The 18,158-nt window shown below is 48.2% G+C and overlaps 1 protein-coding gene across 4 annotated transcripts in view; it reads left to right on the top strand.

Annotated features, from left to right (window-relative positions):
• LOC147659273 (membrane-spanning 4-domains subfamily A member 4A-like) overlaps nucleotides 1-18,158 on the top strand; it is a 328,181-nt gene that overhangs the window by 76,891 nt on the left and 233,132 nt on the right. The gene's annotated exons all lie outside the window — the stretch shown is intronic.

An 18,158-nucleotide genomic window follows, 5' to 3' on the forward strand; every position in this document is an offset into this window, starting at 1 on the left:
TCAACCGATTCCACACCCCATCCTACGCAATCCTATGCATGTACATAGTCCTGAAACTCCACATTCTCACCCTCCGATATCTGATACTGATTCCGTCGATCAAAAGTATTACTATCGGCCTGACCACGACCCCTCGCTTCAAACCTGCCACGATCACTTGCTCCGCCCCTCGCTCCTGAATAACTATTCCGTGTCCTTCCACCTCCTCGACCACGCTGATTACGCTGTTCATGGAGCACCGGACAATCTGAGGCCCAATGTCCAAACTCTTTACAATATGCACACTGATCCTCAGCAATGTCGATACGACCAGAAGACACACCATACGTTCCACGCCTGTCTCTATCATTCCCTCTCGGCTGTGTAGCACGAACCTGAGCCAACATCACCTTCGTCTTCAATTCCTTCGCTTTCTTATCAGTACTTTCTTTGGCCTCTAATTCCTGTCGCTCATAATACTGAGCCATAGTCAATAAGGACGCAGGGGTCGCCGTGGTCCAGGAACTTTCACTCGTCTTTAAACACTTTGCAATCTCCGGCAGGAGATTAGCCACATACTTGTCGACAAACAAGTGCCTACCCGTATCATCTGTTAATAATTGCCCACTGTAATCATGAAATGCTTCCTCAAAACGCGAAAAGAAGTCAGAAACCGATTCATCTTGTTTCTGTTTGCAAGAAACTAACATAGTCCAATCAATCTTTTTAGGGGGGACAAGCGTTTTTAATTTGTGTAAGATAGCCGTCGGAAGATCTAAGATTAATTGACACGGCTTACATGCAGGCTCCCTATCTAAATCAGCTTGGCCCAAAGTTTTCCAATCCGCTCCCAAGGTCGCTTGATCATCGAACTTACGAATCGCTCTCCACATATCAGGGGGCAATATCATCCCAAAGAAAAGATCAATATCAACTAACGTCATAACACACGAAGAAATAGCCCCTTCCACTCCTTCATAAAAAGCTGCCGGATTCTTACGGGGGTCAGGCAAAGCATTTTTCAATGCCATAACATCTGCTCTATTCCAAGGTGTATAAACCCAATTATATACAAAATAACCCTTTGCATCCCCGGAAAATTTATCATCACTTGTACCTTGCCCTTTAGGAGGGACATACAAAGGGGCAGCTTCACGCATACGCATAACATGAATCGTAGAACTCTTATCTGCTCCAAAGATGGAACACTCTTTGGATTGCTCCGTCGATCCCGGCGCGGGCATCTCTGATTCTTTCCTTGCTTCCCGTAATCTTGACGCCTCATTCCGTAGTTGGATCAACCGTTGGAAAAACCGATCCGCATCTGCAATAACAAATAAACCTTTACGCATATTCTCCATATTGACCGATATATCCTTAGGCTCTAGATAAGTCGAATTTTTCCTAAATCGTTCTACAACTTCATCTCCAAACTGACTCAAAAAATACAACCATTCTCGTTCAGACCATCTATTCATTTGGTCATTAATCTCTGACAAAGTTATTTTGTTCAAGTTAAGTTTACGAGCAAAACTACGCAGTTCCGCAGCCTCACTGGCACTTAACCTCACGCAACTACCCCCTCGACCATCTCCATCCGAATCCTCATCTGGGGCCGTAGGTGGAACATATGGAGGCGGACAACGATCTAATAATGAAAAATCATCAACTTCATTAGTAAGGACAGGATAAAGAGGGCGTTGAATAGGGAATTGACCGTTTGTTTGTAAATTACGTTCCTGTGCCTCCCTCTCTTTCCTTTCTTGCAACTCCTTCTCCTCCAGCTGTAAAGCCTTATCCCGAGCAGCCTTCCGCTGCTCTTTGTCCGCCAAGGCTATTTCACGCTTCATTCGTTCACGCACCGCTTTCTCCCACATTCGTGCACAATCAAAGATATCATGTCTAGACCTACGCTGAAACAAACATTGCTCCACATACTGAACCTTTTGTAAATCAAACGACCCATGTAGTGGCCATTGCAATTCGGGTTCAGATTTTGTCTACTTATGCCACAATTTACTGTATAGAATAGGGGGAAGGCCAAACTTTATATACATTTCTCGATTAGGGGTCCCCTCTGGGGGAGCCGGCTGGGATTCGTTTAATCGATAATTGGTACCTTTTCCAAGACAGCACATTCCTCGGAGTGTGCTTAAAACGGGCATGTCAAAAATATCACGGAAACGTGATATCACAAAATGCCACTAAATACACTTCACACAAATGTGCCGTTCAAACAAAGACAATTTTTAGAGAAATATCTCTACATGCCCGCCTATGTGAAGTGCACTGCACATATGATTCAAATCATAGAACCAAACGTTAGCTAACTCAAAACATATTCAAAAAGCTACAGTAAGCGTCCGTAGACTATCTTACCAATCACAAGCTTACCAAATCCTCAAATATCCAGGTTCCAACTGCCAAGGTCTTTAATCAAATCAGCCAAATCGGCACTGTACGACAACTCGAACGAGCAGGATCTCAGTCGGGGACCGGCGCCACCTGGAAGGTCAGATCAGAAGGAAAGGAAGAAAACACCGTGGGTGCCAAGACTCGGGTCACTCAGTGGCAGCGTACGCGTCCATGGCGAGTTTCCAAACCTTCGTCACGACCTCTCCTTCGGGCATCCGAGTCGCCGATGAGTCCCTTCGTGGCCGCCAATTTGTGGTATTGGGTTCTTCAGGCCTACATATTCCGCAAATCCCGCTACACCATAAAACAGACGTTGGCACGAAAACTGGAAAATGTAAAAGACAAGTTTATTAAGACCCCATGGGGTGGTGGTACATTCCTACAGCACCCTTTGGTAATGCAAGAAGTATCACACCGAACATCGGTGCGAGACATCTTTTATACAGTTTTACAGCAATAAAAGAGTAGGCGGAACACATTTGCTCAGTTTTAGGTACATATATGGTCATTTTTGGAACACAGCCAACTCATGGGAGGAGTTACGACATCACTGGTCAGTTTGGAGGGACATTCCTAAGTGATGACTGTCCACTAGTACAGAGGGATTAACTGCGCATATGAGAGCTTGACCAATACTAAAAATAGCTTGTTGCTGGGCAAATTCGAGTGGTCAGTGGTACAGAGAAAGGACAAAAGGGTATGCTGGACACGAGGCGATGCATTCATATGAAATGGCCGCCAGTGTATTCAAAATGGCTTCCGATCACCATAGTCAAGTTAAGGGGAAATGCGTGTAGCAAAGCTTAACGCTAACCCGATCATCGTCAAATTACGACAGTATCAGAACAGGCCAATGAGGATGTTATTTGGAAAGTTCTTTCCGCCAGGAAGGAACGAATCCACTCAAGGGCTTTTCCACGGACACCATTTCTATATAACTCCTTGATGAGAATTTCGTGGGATATAGTGCCAAAGGCCGCGCTCAGATCTAAAGGCATGAGGGCGACCATCTGACCATTATCAAGGAGATTCCGGATGTGTTCCGTAACTCCTAGAAGGGTGGTTTCTGTCGAGAAACCAGCCCGGAAGCCCGATTGGGAGGGGTGCAGAAGTGAGTTTTCTTCAGCAAACGTGGATAAGACTGAGAGGACGTGTCTCTCCAAGCATTTGGAGAAGGCAGGAAGCAGGGATATGGGTCTATAGTTGGCCGGAATTTCCGGGTTTGCTGTGGGCTTTTTTAGTAATGGGGTTATCATGGCGTGTTTCCATAGGGCCGGAACTGTGGAAATATCAAATGAGGAATTAAGAGTATTTGCGATGATTTCCAGGGAGCGATCGTCCAGTTGTTTAATTACATCGTACAGTTGTGCCAAGGCACACAGAAGGGTCAGACAAGAGAACAGCAACTTTCTAAAAGTGCTGTTCTCAAACACAGGATTTAAAAACAACCTTTCCTAAAAGATGTGTTATTAAATTCTGAGTTCAGGGACACTAGACTCTTATGTCCTATCTTGTTCCTATGGGAAGAAATGCTGGTAGCCACTGTAGCCAGCATCCCCCATGTTAACCTATGGAGCAAGATAGCCTTACAATAGTGAAAAACGAAAATGGCTGCCTTTCACTACCAGAGCATGTCACCTGCACCAGTACATGCTCTACCTTTCACATACACTGCACCCTGCCCAGGGGGGTACCTTGGGCCTTCCATAGGGGTGATTAATGTGCACAAAAGGGAAGGGCTAGGCCTGATCAGTGGGGACACTGACCAGGAGGACACAGCAGTTCCTAGACTGCACACATGCACTGCAGTGGCACACCCAAAACACCATTTTAGAGCTACTCATGTGGGTGGCACAATCAGTGCTGCAGGCCCACTAGTAGCATTTGTCATCACCAGCCCTGGCACACCCGGTGCACTTTACTACGGACTTCGTGGTGATACAAATATGCCAATCATGTATATCCAATCATGATAACAATTTACATAGGGAGCACTTACACTCTGGCACCGATCAGCAGTGGCAGAGTGTCCAAAGCATCTAAACCAGCAAAACGAAATCCAGCACAGCATCAAAAATACAGGAGGTAGAGGTAAAAAGGTAGGGGGAAACCACGCCAAAGATGCCAGGTCTAACACGTGTCCCCTCCAGCTGAAAGTGGGGAGAACTACCCACCCTCTTGGGGGTTCTCTTCACTAAGGCAGAAATACCTGGACAGACCATCAGCGTTGGCGTGCTCTGTACCAGGGCTCCTGTAGGGAGATGGACCACCTCAACAATTTTGGGTTCTCACCCCTCATTTGCATTAACCACATGAGGGGCCTCTGGTCAGTCTGAACACGGAAGTGAGTCCCAAACAGGTAGGGCCTCAACTTCTTCAGAGCCCAGACCACAGTAAAAGCTTCCCTTTCAATTGCACTCCACCTCCGTCCCCTGGGGAGTAGCTTCCTACTAATGAAAGCTACGAGCTGGTCTCCATTCTCCTCAGTGACTTGTGAGAGTACTGCTCCCACACCATGCTCTGAAGCGTCTGTCTGCACTTTGAACTCACTGGAAAAATCAGGTGCCTTGAGCACCGGTGCTGTGCACATGGCAGTTTTCAGGGTTTCAAAAGCAGTCTGGCAGGCTTCAGTCCAGTCTTCCTAGAAGTGAGTTCTGTCAAGGGGCGACAATGGGGCCATATCCCTTGACAAATCGTCTGTAATACCCGGGGAGTCCTAAAAAGGCTCTCACCTCTGTCTGGGTTTTGGGGAGCTCCCAAGCCAGAATGGTATCAATCTTTGCCTGTAGGGGCGCCACCTGGCCGCTCCCCACCTGGTGTCCCAAATACACCACAGATCACTGCCCTATCTGGCACTTGCTGGCCTTGATAGTGAGGCCTGCCCTTCGAAGAGCCTTCAACACTTCACAGAGGTGTTGCAAGTGGACCTCCCACGTGGAGCTGAACACTGCAATGTCATCCAGGTATGCGGCGCGGAATTCCTCCAGCCCGGTCAGTACCTGGTTATCCAGTCTCTGAAGGTTACAGGGGCATTCTTCAACCCAAAGGGCATGACTCGGAACTGGAAGTGCCCCTCTGGCGTTGAGAATGCAGACCTCTCCTTGGCCCCATCAGTTAAGGCAATCTGCCAGTACCCAGAGGTCAAATCAAAGGTACTGAGGTACTGGGCAGCTCCCAACCGATCCACGAGCTCATCAGCTCTGGGGATGGGGTGTGCATCAGTCTTTGTGACCGTATTGAGCCCAAGATAGTCCACACAAAACCGGAGTTCTGGAGTGGCACCGGGCGCAGCAGCTTTGGGTACCAAGACCACTGAGCTAGCCCAGGGGCTGCTGGAGGGCTCAATCACCCCTAGCGCCAACATCTTGGAAACTTCTTCCTTGATGCTGGCCCGGACCTTGTAAGCTACCCTGTAAAATTTCTGTTTCATAGGCAGACTATCTCCAGTGTCCACATCATGGACGGACCAATTGGTGATGCCTGGGGTCAAGGAGAACAGTGAGGAGAACTGACCCAACGCTTGGCGACAGTCTCTTTGCTGTTCTGGAGAGGACCACACCATCCACTGACCCGTCTTGCTCCTTAGCTGCCAGGAGGTCAAGAAGAGGATCACTATCCTCCTCCCCTCCTGCATCTGTAGCCAGGAGCATTGTCACTTTAGACCTCTCAAAGTGTGGTTTGAGGCGGTTCACATGAAAGACTCTCAGGGGTTGCCTGGGGGTCCTCAGGTTAACCAGGTAGGTTACCTCACTTTTCCTTTCCACCACCTCATATGCCCAGTCCACTTCTCTTGGAGTGCACAAGGCTCCACTGGCGCCATCACCCACATTTTCTGCCCAGGTTGAAATTCGACCAGAGTGGTATTCTGGTCGTGCCATCTTTTCATTTCTTCCTGGCTAGCTTCCAGGTTCTCCTGAGCGAGCTTCCTGAAGCGTTGTGTCTGGTTGCGAATGGCCAGCACATAGCTGAACACATCCTGGGGGGTTTTCCCACGGGATTTCTCCCACCCCTCCTTCACCAGTGTGAGAGGTCCTCTAACAGGGTGGCCATACAGGAGCTCAAAGCGACTGAACCCTAAGGACTTCTGAGGCGCCTCCCTGTAGGCAAACAACAGGCATGGTAACAAGATGGCTCCGCTAGGCCCATAATCATACCTTTTAGGGTCCGGTTGAACCTTTCAACCAACCCATTTCCTTGAGGTTGGTAAGGAGTGGTGAACTTATAAGTTACCCCACACTCCTCCCACAGAGACTTCATGTACCTAGAGATGAAGGTGGTACCCCGGTCAGAGACCACCTCTCTGGGGAACCCCACATGGGAAAAGATCCCCATCAATGCACGGCCCACCACGGGGCTGTGATTGTCCTGAGAGGGACAGCTTCCGGGTACCGGGTGGCATGGTCCACCAAGACCAGGATGAATCTGTTGCCTAAGGCTGTCTTGGGGTCCAGGGGCCCTACAATGTCTATGCCAACCCGCTCGAAAGGGGTGCTTACCACTGGGAAGGGTTGGATGGGTGCCTTCAACTTCATTCCAGTCTTGCCACTGGCTTGACAGGTTTGGCAAGACCTACAAAAGGAACCAACGTGCTTCTTCATCTGGGGCCAGTGGAAGTGGGTGGCAAGCCTGTTTAGGGTCTTGTCTTGCCCCAGATGTTCTGCGAGAGGCACGTCATGAGCCAGACCCATTAGGAAGTTTCCGAAGTGCTCGGGTACCACCAGCACACGGGCTGCACCGGGCTCAGCAAACTTAGGCTCACTATACAATAAGTCATCTTCCCAGTAGATAAAGTGATCTCTGGCTGCTCCACCTGCTGCCTGATCTGCAGCCTGTTGCCGCAGACCAATGAGGGAAGGGCATTCTTTTTGCGCCTGGCAGAATTCCTGCCTGGAGGGACCACCTTCCTGCTGCCAATGGGTCAGCTCAGGGAGGTCCCCCAGTTCGGCCACCTGCTCCCCTGTAGGTTCCAGGGCATCCCCCTCAGGTTCTGCTCCTTCCTGGACCGTGGGAAATGCTGGGGCGGGTTTCCCGCGCCCCCTGCCTTTTCCTCTCCTGGCAGGTCTCTGTGCCACTGTTTCAGGCTCCAGTTCTGCTGAGTCACCCTTACTGGCTGCCATAGCACGCGTGGTCACACAGATCCAAGCAGGCAACCCCAACATCTCCAAGTGAGTCCTGTGTTCTACATCCTTCCATGGGGAACTCTCCAGGTCGTTACCTAGCAGACAGTCTACAGGCAAAGCATCACTGACAACAACTTCCAAAAGACCAGAGACTCCCATTCAAAGGGAACAGGCGCCAACTTGCAGAGGCACACTGAGCTGTCAGCTGCCACTACAGGGCGGAGTACATCAGAGATGATTTGCTCTTCAGACACCCACTGACACCTCACGGATGTCACACTGGCACCGGTTTCTCTCAGAGCCTCTACCTCCCTCCCATTGATGGTCACCTTCTGCCCATATTTCTTAGTGTTCAGGGGCAGTAAGGTTTCCTGGACCATCTCTTGGTCTCCTAGAGAGACAAGGGACATAACTGCTAAGCGCTCTTCCCCACTGGAAATCAAATCCTTGCCCAAAGCTATACTCGCTAACCCTGGGGCTTGAGCACCAGTGGGTGCTGTGTTCTTTTTGGGACAGTTGGGGGCAATGTGGCCCAGCTCGTTGCAGAGATAGCAGGTAGGTGGACCCCTTTTGATTCTGTTATCTCTATTGTCCCGCTTGCCCTTCGGGGGCCATGGCTGTCTAGGTCTGGGGGGTTGGGATTCCTTTCCCTGGGAACTATTTTGGGGCCCTTGTGAGAACTCCTTTTGGTTACCCTTGCCCCCCCCACTCTTCTGCTGGGGACCCTGCCCACCTTTGGCTGTGGTACCCACAATTCCTCTGTGGACCCTGGTACTGGTCCAGTGGTCCGCCTCCTTAGAAAGCTCAATGGGGTCTGTTAGCTTGCTGTCTACAAAATGCTGGCGCAGCTCTGGAACACAAAGACTACTCAAGTGCTCCCAACTGATTAAATGCAACAACCCCTTAAAATCAGTTACTTTACTGCCCTTCATCCAACCTTCCAGTGCACGCGAGTACAAATTCACACACTCCATCCAAGTCTCAGACTCTCTCTTCTTAGAGTTTCTAAACTGCAGTCTACACTGCTCTGGAGTAAGGCCATACCTGAGACATAAGGCCTCCTTCATATTGAGGTAGGGCATGGCACCTGCCATCTCTAAGGGCTCTAGAGCACTCCTCCCAGAAGCCTCAAATGTTTCCACAGGCCCACCTCCCAATGCTCTTCAGGCACACCGTTCATTCTCAAAGCAATCTCATAGGACGTAAACCATGCATAAATATCCTCACTCCTATTATAATTATGTACCAGATCCTTGGGAATACATACTTTACCCCCATGCACTGGCTGTGCGCTGCCACCATTTGAACTGGCATCTACCTCCTTGGCTTTAAGATCCAGTTCTCTCATGCTCAACTCATGAGCCAAAAGCAATTTCTTTTCCTCCGATGCACGGGCATTTTTGCTCTCCTCCGCCGCCTTTTCTCTCTCTTTATCCATTTCCAATTGCTTCATTTTCATTTTCATGACTTCCAAGTCATATTCTCTTACTCTCTGATTTTCTTGTAACTCTTCTGGAGTGAGGCCCCTGCCGGAATGGTTGCTGCCAGCTCCTGAGCCTACTCTGCCCACTGGCAGATCTGTGACTTGAAAACCATTCTCTGCATCCACATCATCATTTCCCTCTTGTGCCTCCCAATGGGCCTTCAAGATTCTCTGCAGCTCCTCCTTTCTGTAGGCGCTCTTTATGGGGCACTCAAACTCAAGGCAGAATTTCCTAAGTTGCTCAACTTTGTATGAATAGGCCTTCAAGGTGGATAACCTCTCTGCTAGTGTATCTTGGATGTATGTGCTGGGAGCCCTCAGAGTAGGATTGTACCTGAAATGATATTCCGCATCCGAGATCAGAAATGTCTTCCTCTAAAGTTTGAGTCTACGTTCAATGATGGTGTTAGTGTCTATAAGCGTGTTGTGTCCCGGCCTCTAATATCCAGACACATCACACAGTTGTTGGTCTATTTCTTCTTTGTAGTCAACCTCATTCATGATGACAACATTACCACCATCATCTGCCTTCTTGATGATAATGCTAGATTCTAATGACTGAGGGTGTATGGCCTGTCTTTCTTTCTTGTGATGTTGTGTCTAATGTTCTTCTGACCTAGTATATATGCATCCTCCAGTTTGGGTAGCTCATGTGTGACTTCTTAATACAAAATATCAATCGAGCTGTCCATAGGTAGGCACCGGGTGAATCTAAACTTGTTTTTAAGACCACTATCATCAAGATTTGAGCCAAAATTGAGGTTCCCCATGATTTGTGCGACTGATGGTGTGGCAGCCTGTGTGTTTTCTAGGAACAGTAACAAATGGATATGGTTTTTTTGGATGGTCATGTTACACTCCATTATATCTGTGTTTGGACATGGTTGGTGTGCCCTTTACCTTGAAAAAATGTGTTCAATTTCAGTTTGCAGATAAACTTAAAGCAATGTATATGTAAGTCTGTAAAGTCTGGTAAAGAAGTAGGACAAAATCCTAGTTCCTTGCTTAATATTTGTATTTGTTCAATACTGATGACATCGTTAGACAGGTTGACAACAGAAAAGTCATAATTTTGCATATCAGAACTTAGCATATTCAATTTATCCAATAATATTTCTGATTCCGTCTTCTTCCTGAATTTACGGTTACTTTTTTAGCGTTACCTAGGGGGTACGCTAACATTTCTTAAACACACATGTCCTTGCTTGTAGGCATACCTCGTCTGCCTTCATCACTTAAAGAGTGATATGCATGTATTTGTTCGCATTTAAATTTTATGAAGTGGAACTGACTCTGACTTGCATGGTGCAAACAGTCTATCAGTATTTCATGCAGGGTGCTCCTTGGTATATTTTCACTTTTTACAGTAACTTGTGATTACCCCGTAGGCATATGGTGCCCTTCAATGCAATTTTGAGAAGCGGTGTTTGACTACTTTGGTTCAAGGTATACTGGCACTTTATTTGCCTACATGACACCTCCCTACGTGTGCTGCAACAGAGTCTTAGGGCCCGATGTAGGTAAACGCGATTTTCCGAATTCAAAATACCGAGGCGGGCCGAATCGGTATTTTGAAATCGGAAAACGAGATGTAGGGAAAAAAAAGCGAATGAATACCGAATCGGTCGGCATCGGTAATGAGAATCGGTACGTTCCGAATCGGCACGGTCCGAATTGGAAAGTACCGAATCGGCTAACAACGAATCGGAAATTACCGAATCGGCTACCACCGAATCGGATAGTCCCGAATCGGCGAACACCGAATCGGTAAAAGCCGATTCGGTAAAATCCGATTCGGCAATCATAGATTCGTAGCCATGAAAACACACCCATGGCGAAAAAGCCCATAGGAATGCATTGAAGGAACCGAATCGGCTTTTACCGAATCGGATAATACCGAATCGGAGTTTACCGAATCGGTAATATCCGATTCGGTAAAAGCCGATTCGGCAGAAGCCGATTCAGCCAATGAGGTGGCTCCCCCTCCCCCACCCAAACAGGGAGTGGCAACCCTGGCAGGTGCAGCTAATTAAGAAGTTTCTGGAGAGCCAGCCTGAGCTCAACACTCACAGTTAGCAGCAGTGGGAGTAGGAGGTTACCAACTGAACTGAAGAACATGGCAGAGCAGTCAGAAAGCCAGAAGTCCTCCCAGAAGAGGAAGCCGAAGTTCACCACCACCGAACTTCAGGTGCTGGTCGAGGAGGTGGTGAGGGTGCACCGCCAGCTGTTTGGCAAGCTGTCCCTCAACGTGCCAGACAGCACCAAGAGGAGGATCTGGGCCGACATCGCCCAGAAGGTGAATGCTGCGGGTGTCACCCCCAGGTCCGTAGAAGAACTCAAAAAGAGATTCTATGACATCCGCAGCCTCACGAAGAGGAAGATGGCTGAGATACAGAGGCAGGCTGGAGGCACTGGAGGAGGCAGGAACCTGGCGCCACCCCTCACCGAGCTGGAGGACCTCGTCTCCAGCACCATTGAGAGGGAGAGTGTCAGTGGAATCGGGACCCTGGACAGCTCTGCGAGAGCTACAGCTACAGGTAAGAAGCATGCGCATCATGACACACCCTACCAGACACCTCCCCATTAGACACAATGCATAGGCAAACCCCAGCACAGTACTGTCACCAACATACAAGAGACAAGCATCATGGTACATGTAGTCAGCAGAAGTTAGCTAAATATGGCAGTGCAGAATCACAAGACAGGAAACAGTGTGACACAGTGTAAGGAGATGGAAGGACATGTGGAATGCTATAATTGTACTGACTGTAATACATCGGCACTCAGTTTACAAATGCTTCTTTGTACCTAGGGGCCCCATCAGGCGGAACAACCTTGACATCAGAGGGAGCAGCACCGTCTGACACTGCAGTCGCAGGGCCGAGCACCAGCCAGGCTGGCCAGGAGGAGGAGGAGGAAGGAGACACCCCAGGGCTAGGTATGGAGGGAGTCCTGGTCATAGACTTCGATGCACTGCACTCCCCAGAAATGGCCAGCACACCCCCCTTACAGTTCTCCCCAGAGAACTCCCCTACAAGGGACACCATTCCGCCTACACCAGCTCCTGCCACAACCATGGACTTGCCACCTCTTCAACCTGTCCTGGGAGCAGGGGCTCAGGGACCGGCCAGCTCCACCCCCCCACCAGTGGCACCCCAGCCCACTCAGCAGGCCGGAAGCAGCAGTGCCCGGCGCCGTACCATCACCACCACTGCTGCACCAGCACGGGAGGGCAGTGTATTCCTGGGCCTCGAGGGACAGATGGTGAAGATTCAGAGGCAACAGGCAAGATCCACTATGGCCTGCCAACGCCAGCTCCTGCAGCACAACATGCAGATGGGAGAGTTGGTCAAGGGATTCCAGGCCGTCGTGGAATCGAACAAGGAGGTGGCAGCAGGGTTAGGCAGGCTCACCACTGCCATCAACCAATCATCTAGCAGACAGGAGGAGCATGAGCTGGTGCGCAGGCGGGATGCCCGGGTGCTGAACCGCGCCATGGGCCGCCTTGCTGCGGCGACGGCACAACTGTGCCATCGCAGCGCCAACCAGGAATCTGTCCTTAGTCAGCATACGGCTGAGCTCACAAGGGGGATGGCCCGGATCACCACTGCTATGGAGGCCATGATTATTTCGAACACCGCCTCCAATCCTGCCCTGGACCTGGGTGATGCTGGGGACAGCAGCAGCCGCAGCAGCCCGGCCAGCGCTGCGTCTGAGCCACGGAGGAGCACCAGGCGCTCCGCTGATGCTGCTGGGCATTCAGAGGGGGCTGAGGGACACCCCAGTGGGTCTGGCAAGCGGGCAAAGAAATAGCCTTGCAAGGGCGGGTGAGGCAACCTGAACCTTGGACTTTATTTTATTTCCCATACACCATTTTTTGTTGCACATCAGTGCTGTAACTGTGTTGCAACACTATTAAAATTTGTTTTTTCCAATCAACATTTTGCTGTCTTTGCATCTGTACTCAGTCAGAAATAGTTCTCAGTAATCTCCTCACGTCTGTATCTGCCATCACTTGGCGTACATACCCCAGCTGGCTGTGTCAGTGGCACAGCTTCGTCGTCGTCATGGTCCTCGTAGTCAGACAACTCCACCTCAGTGCCCTTCTTCACCGCAAGGTTGTGTAACATTGCACATACAGCTATGATCTTGCAGCAGGTGATGGGGGTATACTGCCTTGCACCTCCACTCTTGTGCAGGCATCTGAATCTACTTTTCCAGATGCCAAAGGTCCGTTCGACAACATTCCTTGTGCGTATGTGGGCCCGGTTATACCTCCTTTGGCTGGGTGTGGAGGGGTTGAGGTAGGGGGTGAGTATGAATGAGCGGAGGGCATATGCACTGTCGCCTGGAAGAGAAAGGGGTCACATTAGACACATGCATACATGTATTCCACCTACCTACTATGTGTTATGGGGGTCTGATGATGTGTCTCACCTAGGAGGTATCCTTCTCCAAATTCGCCAGCCATCAGCCGTGCATATATGCCGCTCTGTTGGAAAATATAGGAGTCATGGGTACTCCCAGGAAATTTTGCTACCAGGTCTGTGATGGTGCACTTTGCATTGCAGATCACCTGCACGTTGATGGTGTGTGTAGACTTGCGATTGTGGTATATGTATTTGGTGTCCGCTGGTGGGCAAATCGGAATGTGCGTGCCATCTATGCAACCGATGATTTGGGGAAATTGTGCCATCTGGTAGAAGTCAGCTTTGGTTTGTAGCAGTTCTGCGTGGGTTGCAGGGAAGGAGATGTATTGGTCCATCCTGTGTATCATGGCGTCAAGGAATGTGTGGAAGAACCTTGACAGGCTGCTCTGGCTCACCCCTCCTGCTGCTGCTACACCACTTTGATAGCTGCCAGACGCTAGCAGATGTAGGCTGCATAGCACCTGGATGTGCGCAGGGATGGCGTGTGCCCTTGGGGTGTGGTGGTCCAAGAATGGCTTGAGATCCCTGATGAGCTCAAGTATGGTGTCAGAGTCCAGCCTGTATCTCTGTAGTATCTCTGCCTCTGTGAGCATGAACAGGGTTATCCTCTGTCTGTAGACCTGTTCATTTCTTAGCCATTCCCTCTGTCCTTCCTGCTGTAGCCGTAGCCGCCTCGCAATGACATAGAAAGCTGCCATCCTGCAAGTTGCAATGCATTTTGGGACTGTTTATATGGGTTGGAGTTGGTTACCACCTGATTGCAATCCATGGTAAATACCGAGTGATTTCTACCGATTTTGAGCCGATTTCGGTGTTTCTGTGCCTCCCTACATCTCCCCAACTGTCGGAATCGGGGAATTTCCAGATCGGCGATTCATACGAATCGGCATGTTTTCCGATTCGGCTCATGTCCGATTCGGTCTTTCTACCGATTCGGTACATGGACCGAATCGGTGATTTTCCGAATCGGTGTCACTACCGATTCGGTACATGGACCGATTTGGTGATTTTCCGAATCGGTGTCACTACCGATTCGGTACATGGACCGATTCGGTGATTTTCCGAATCGGTGTCACTACCGATTCGGTACATGGACCGAATCGGTGATTTTCCGAATCGGTATCACTACCGATTCGGTACATGGACCGAATCGGTCTTTGCATCCGAATCGGTGTTTTTCCGATTCGTTACATATCCGATTTTCGGTATGTACGTATCGGATTCTTTCCCATTCGGTACTCATTCCGATTCGGTTTTCACTCCGATTCTTCATGTTTTTTGTTCCCTACATCTCGATGGCTGTTTACCGATCGGTAAGGGCCAAAAATCGGTATTTTCGCCCGTTACCGATCGGTAACGCCCTACCTACATCGGGCCCTTAGTTTCTCTTTGCTCTTTCTGTTTACAGATACATTGTGTGTCTAGGTGCACCTAGTAATTAGGAGTGCCCAGTTGTTTGAGGTGCTTGACAATCAGACCCTAGGGTGAGCAGATCCAGGCTACCAGCATGCCTTTAAGGAAGTGTAACATACACCACTTTTAAATGATGCAGGTGAGGAAATATTTGTTGAAATTATATGACTTAGGACACCAGGCGGCATATTTACTAGAAACTAGCGGAGCGCGGTGTTATGCCAAAATTGGTAATGCCATGCTCCGTCGCTTTCAAAACGTTGGGATGCGCTGTAAATACAAGAATGTGCCACACCCCTATGATTCCCCTTGCGCTGGAGCTAAAAAAGTGACCTAGCGCCAGCACAGGCACCCTTGCTCCATGTTGCAAGGGTGCCTGCTCTGCAGGGGTGATTGTTTATGTGTAGGAAGGGGCATCTTCCTGCACAAAAGAATTCTTACAGGTGATTTGCTGTTTCTGTTTGTGCTGCAGAATGCAGCACACATGGAAAGAACAAATTATGAGGAGAAATGAATCATTTCTCCTCGTATCGCCTGCTTAAAACCATGTATTCCCTGGTGATATTTTTGGCGCTGTCTCATACCTTGTAAATATGGGGCAGCATCAAAAAGCAATGGGTGTTGCAGTGAAACGCCAACTGCAACATCCATTTCACACCCCTTTCATGCTAAGTGCTGCACGAATATTGGCAGCATTCACAGAGTGGTGTGAAGCCACATTAAGTGGCTTAACACTGCCTTGTAAATGAGGGGAAGGACTTAAAGCCACCAGAAAGTTGGAAAAAGTGACATTCTTGTGGTGTTAACTCCTTGTAAATATGCTCTCAGGTGTGTTGTATGGGTCTTACATACCACCGCTAATATCTTATAATGAGGTGTAGCATAAGTTACCTATCCCTCCTTACCTTATTTACAACTTAATTGTGCATAACTCTTACAGCAGGTGCTTTTTATTCATTTGCTTATGAACTGACTGCTACACGGACTACGAAATTCTCAGTATTCATTAGGTACATACCATGCCGAGGGGAACAACCTTTATAACGCAACTTTTAGCCCGCAATGCTATTACAACGCAGACTTTAAAACAAAAACCATTACACTGGGGGGCGCTCTAGGATAGGGAATAAATAGTTTTAATTTACTATCCAACACCTTCCCTAGTGTCCACGGGGACTGGTGTTGGAATAGTAAATTAAAATATTCACTATCCAGCACCCCCCAGTGTAATGCGTTGTAATGGAATGCGTTTTAAAACTTGTGTTGTTACAGCATGCGTGGTAAAAGCATGCGTTGTAACAACGTACATCCCATGCCAATGGTGGTGTCTCAGGTTTCTAGTATCTACTATGGGTGTGACTCCTGGCTCCGTGTTCACTATATAAACAGGGACATCCTATCAAACTATCTATACTCTTTACACTGCAGCCACGGTATGAATTCTTAATCACTACTTATTATCCTCCTCAATGGTAGTGGGTGAAACTCTTCTTCACATTCTTATAATTTTTTCTTCCTCCTCCACGGGTGTTTTGCCATCCCTTAGCCCTTAATATTGCAGTTTAACCCTACCGGGGTGATGTGTGTTTTTTGAGTTGTCATCACAATTCACAATAATGGTAGCCTTTCTGTGTATACTTCACAGCCTTGAAAAAGTCTTGAAGACGAAACATGTGTTGGTTTCCCTTTGGAGATGTGTTACATGCGATACGAAGAATTAGAGAAGAATAAAGTCAAGGATATAAAAAGTAAAACTTTACCGACCCAGCACTATTGACATAGAGTAACGTGTTGGGACTTTTTTGTGTGCTCTGGTGCCATACTTTTCTTTTCCTGGGACTTGCTCCAGGATGGATTTTCCCTCCGCAGTGGTAGGGTGCAGATACCAAGGGAGGACCACCATTGGGAGAGCCCTCTACTGCTTTACTTTATTTCCTCTTACTTCAACCACATGTCTGATGTGTGAACTCTATAACATAAGCCACCTTTTTGTTTTAAGGACTAATATTATGAAGGGTCAACCAGGAGAATCTAAATGATAATAGAGGATTTGTAACACATATTTGTAGTTATATTTTTCATGTTCTTACTATGATTATCACCACAAATCCTTTTCCACGCAGGCAATCACAATGACGTTGTTACAACGACCGTGTTGTAAAGACGCATACTATTAGTCGGCAAGTCAGAACAATGACTTGCGGAGGGGGTAGAAGGTGTTGGATTTAAAATCCAACACCTTCCCTACTGTTGCAGATACTGGAGTTAGAATAGTAAATCATACTATTCCAACATCCAGCGCCCCCACTAGAGCAAGTCGTTGTTAAGACTTGCGGGGTAATGCTATGCGTTGTTACAACGAGGTTGTTGTAACGACCACGTTGTAATTGAATGCAGGGAAAAAGCATGCACAATAGAGTGGCATGTTCTATCAACACACCCAATTAAAAAAAGAAAGGTTCTACTAAAAATATCTGTTTGTTGGACATGAAGGTGATTAACTAAGACCACAGAGCTCCTTTCATGGAAGAGTTAAATATACTGATGCAGCATTCACGTTCAACTGGGGTGTTTGTGACCCCCTTCTAATCAGCTACATAGTACAGACCATCAAAAGCATCCGGAGACCTACAAGTCCACATGCAGTTTCACGCAGGTGCAGATTAAAGAGGTTGACAGTAGCTGCAGGTCTTGTTATCCCCTTTAGCTTCAGGGGAAATTACTTGCGGTAAGTGATAGGACCAAGCAGCATTTCCCAATGGAGAAAAACTGTGTGCAGAAGAGGAAACCACACGCTCAGTTGTTTTCCACAAGTATGACAAAGCATTTTGAAATCCTCTGTGGCCAAGTAGCCACAAGTCTTTACCCACTTCCTGTTTGCTAAATTAAGTTAAAACAAGACATTTGTACTCTTTTCAGCAAGATAAAAAGAATCCTTAGAGGCATTGTCCTTTTTCTATATGTGCTGCAGAGCAGAATGCAGCACAAGTACAAAGAGGAAATAACAAGGAGAACTAAAGATATTTCTCCTCGTTACACTTCTGTTGGGAAGGCGAACAATTTTAGCACAATCCCAGGTTTGCCAACCTTAGTATAGGATCAAAATCCATGGGTGGATGCATGGGGACACCATAAACACACAAGGCAAGAACTTTGAGCTCTGAAGGAGTTGTCTGTGTTTTGGACCAGAGATGAGCAACGTGGAAGTGGACTGCAGACTCACAGACAGCGATTTTGCAGCATCTAGAACATATTGGCCCAGGCCCCTCTTGATGTTAACACTAAACAAGAAAAGAAAATACACCATGGGGTAATCTT

This window comes from Lissotriton vulgaris, unplaced genomic scaffold, assembly GCF_964263255.1.
Source record: "Lissotriton vulgaris unplaced genomic scaffold, aLisVul1.2 SCAFFOLD_435, whole genome shotgun sequence".
Lineage (NCBI taxonomy): Eukaryota > Metazoa > Chordata > Amphibia > Caudata > Salamandridae > Lissotriton > Lissotriton vulgaris.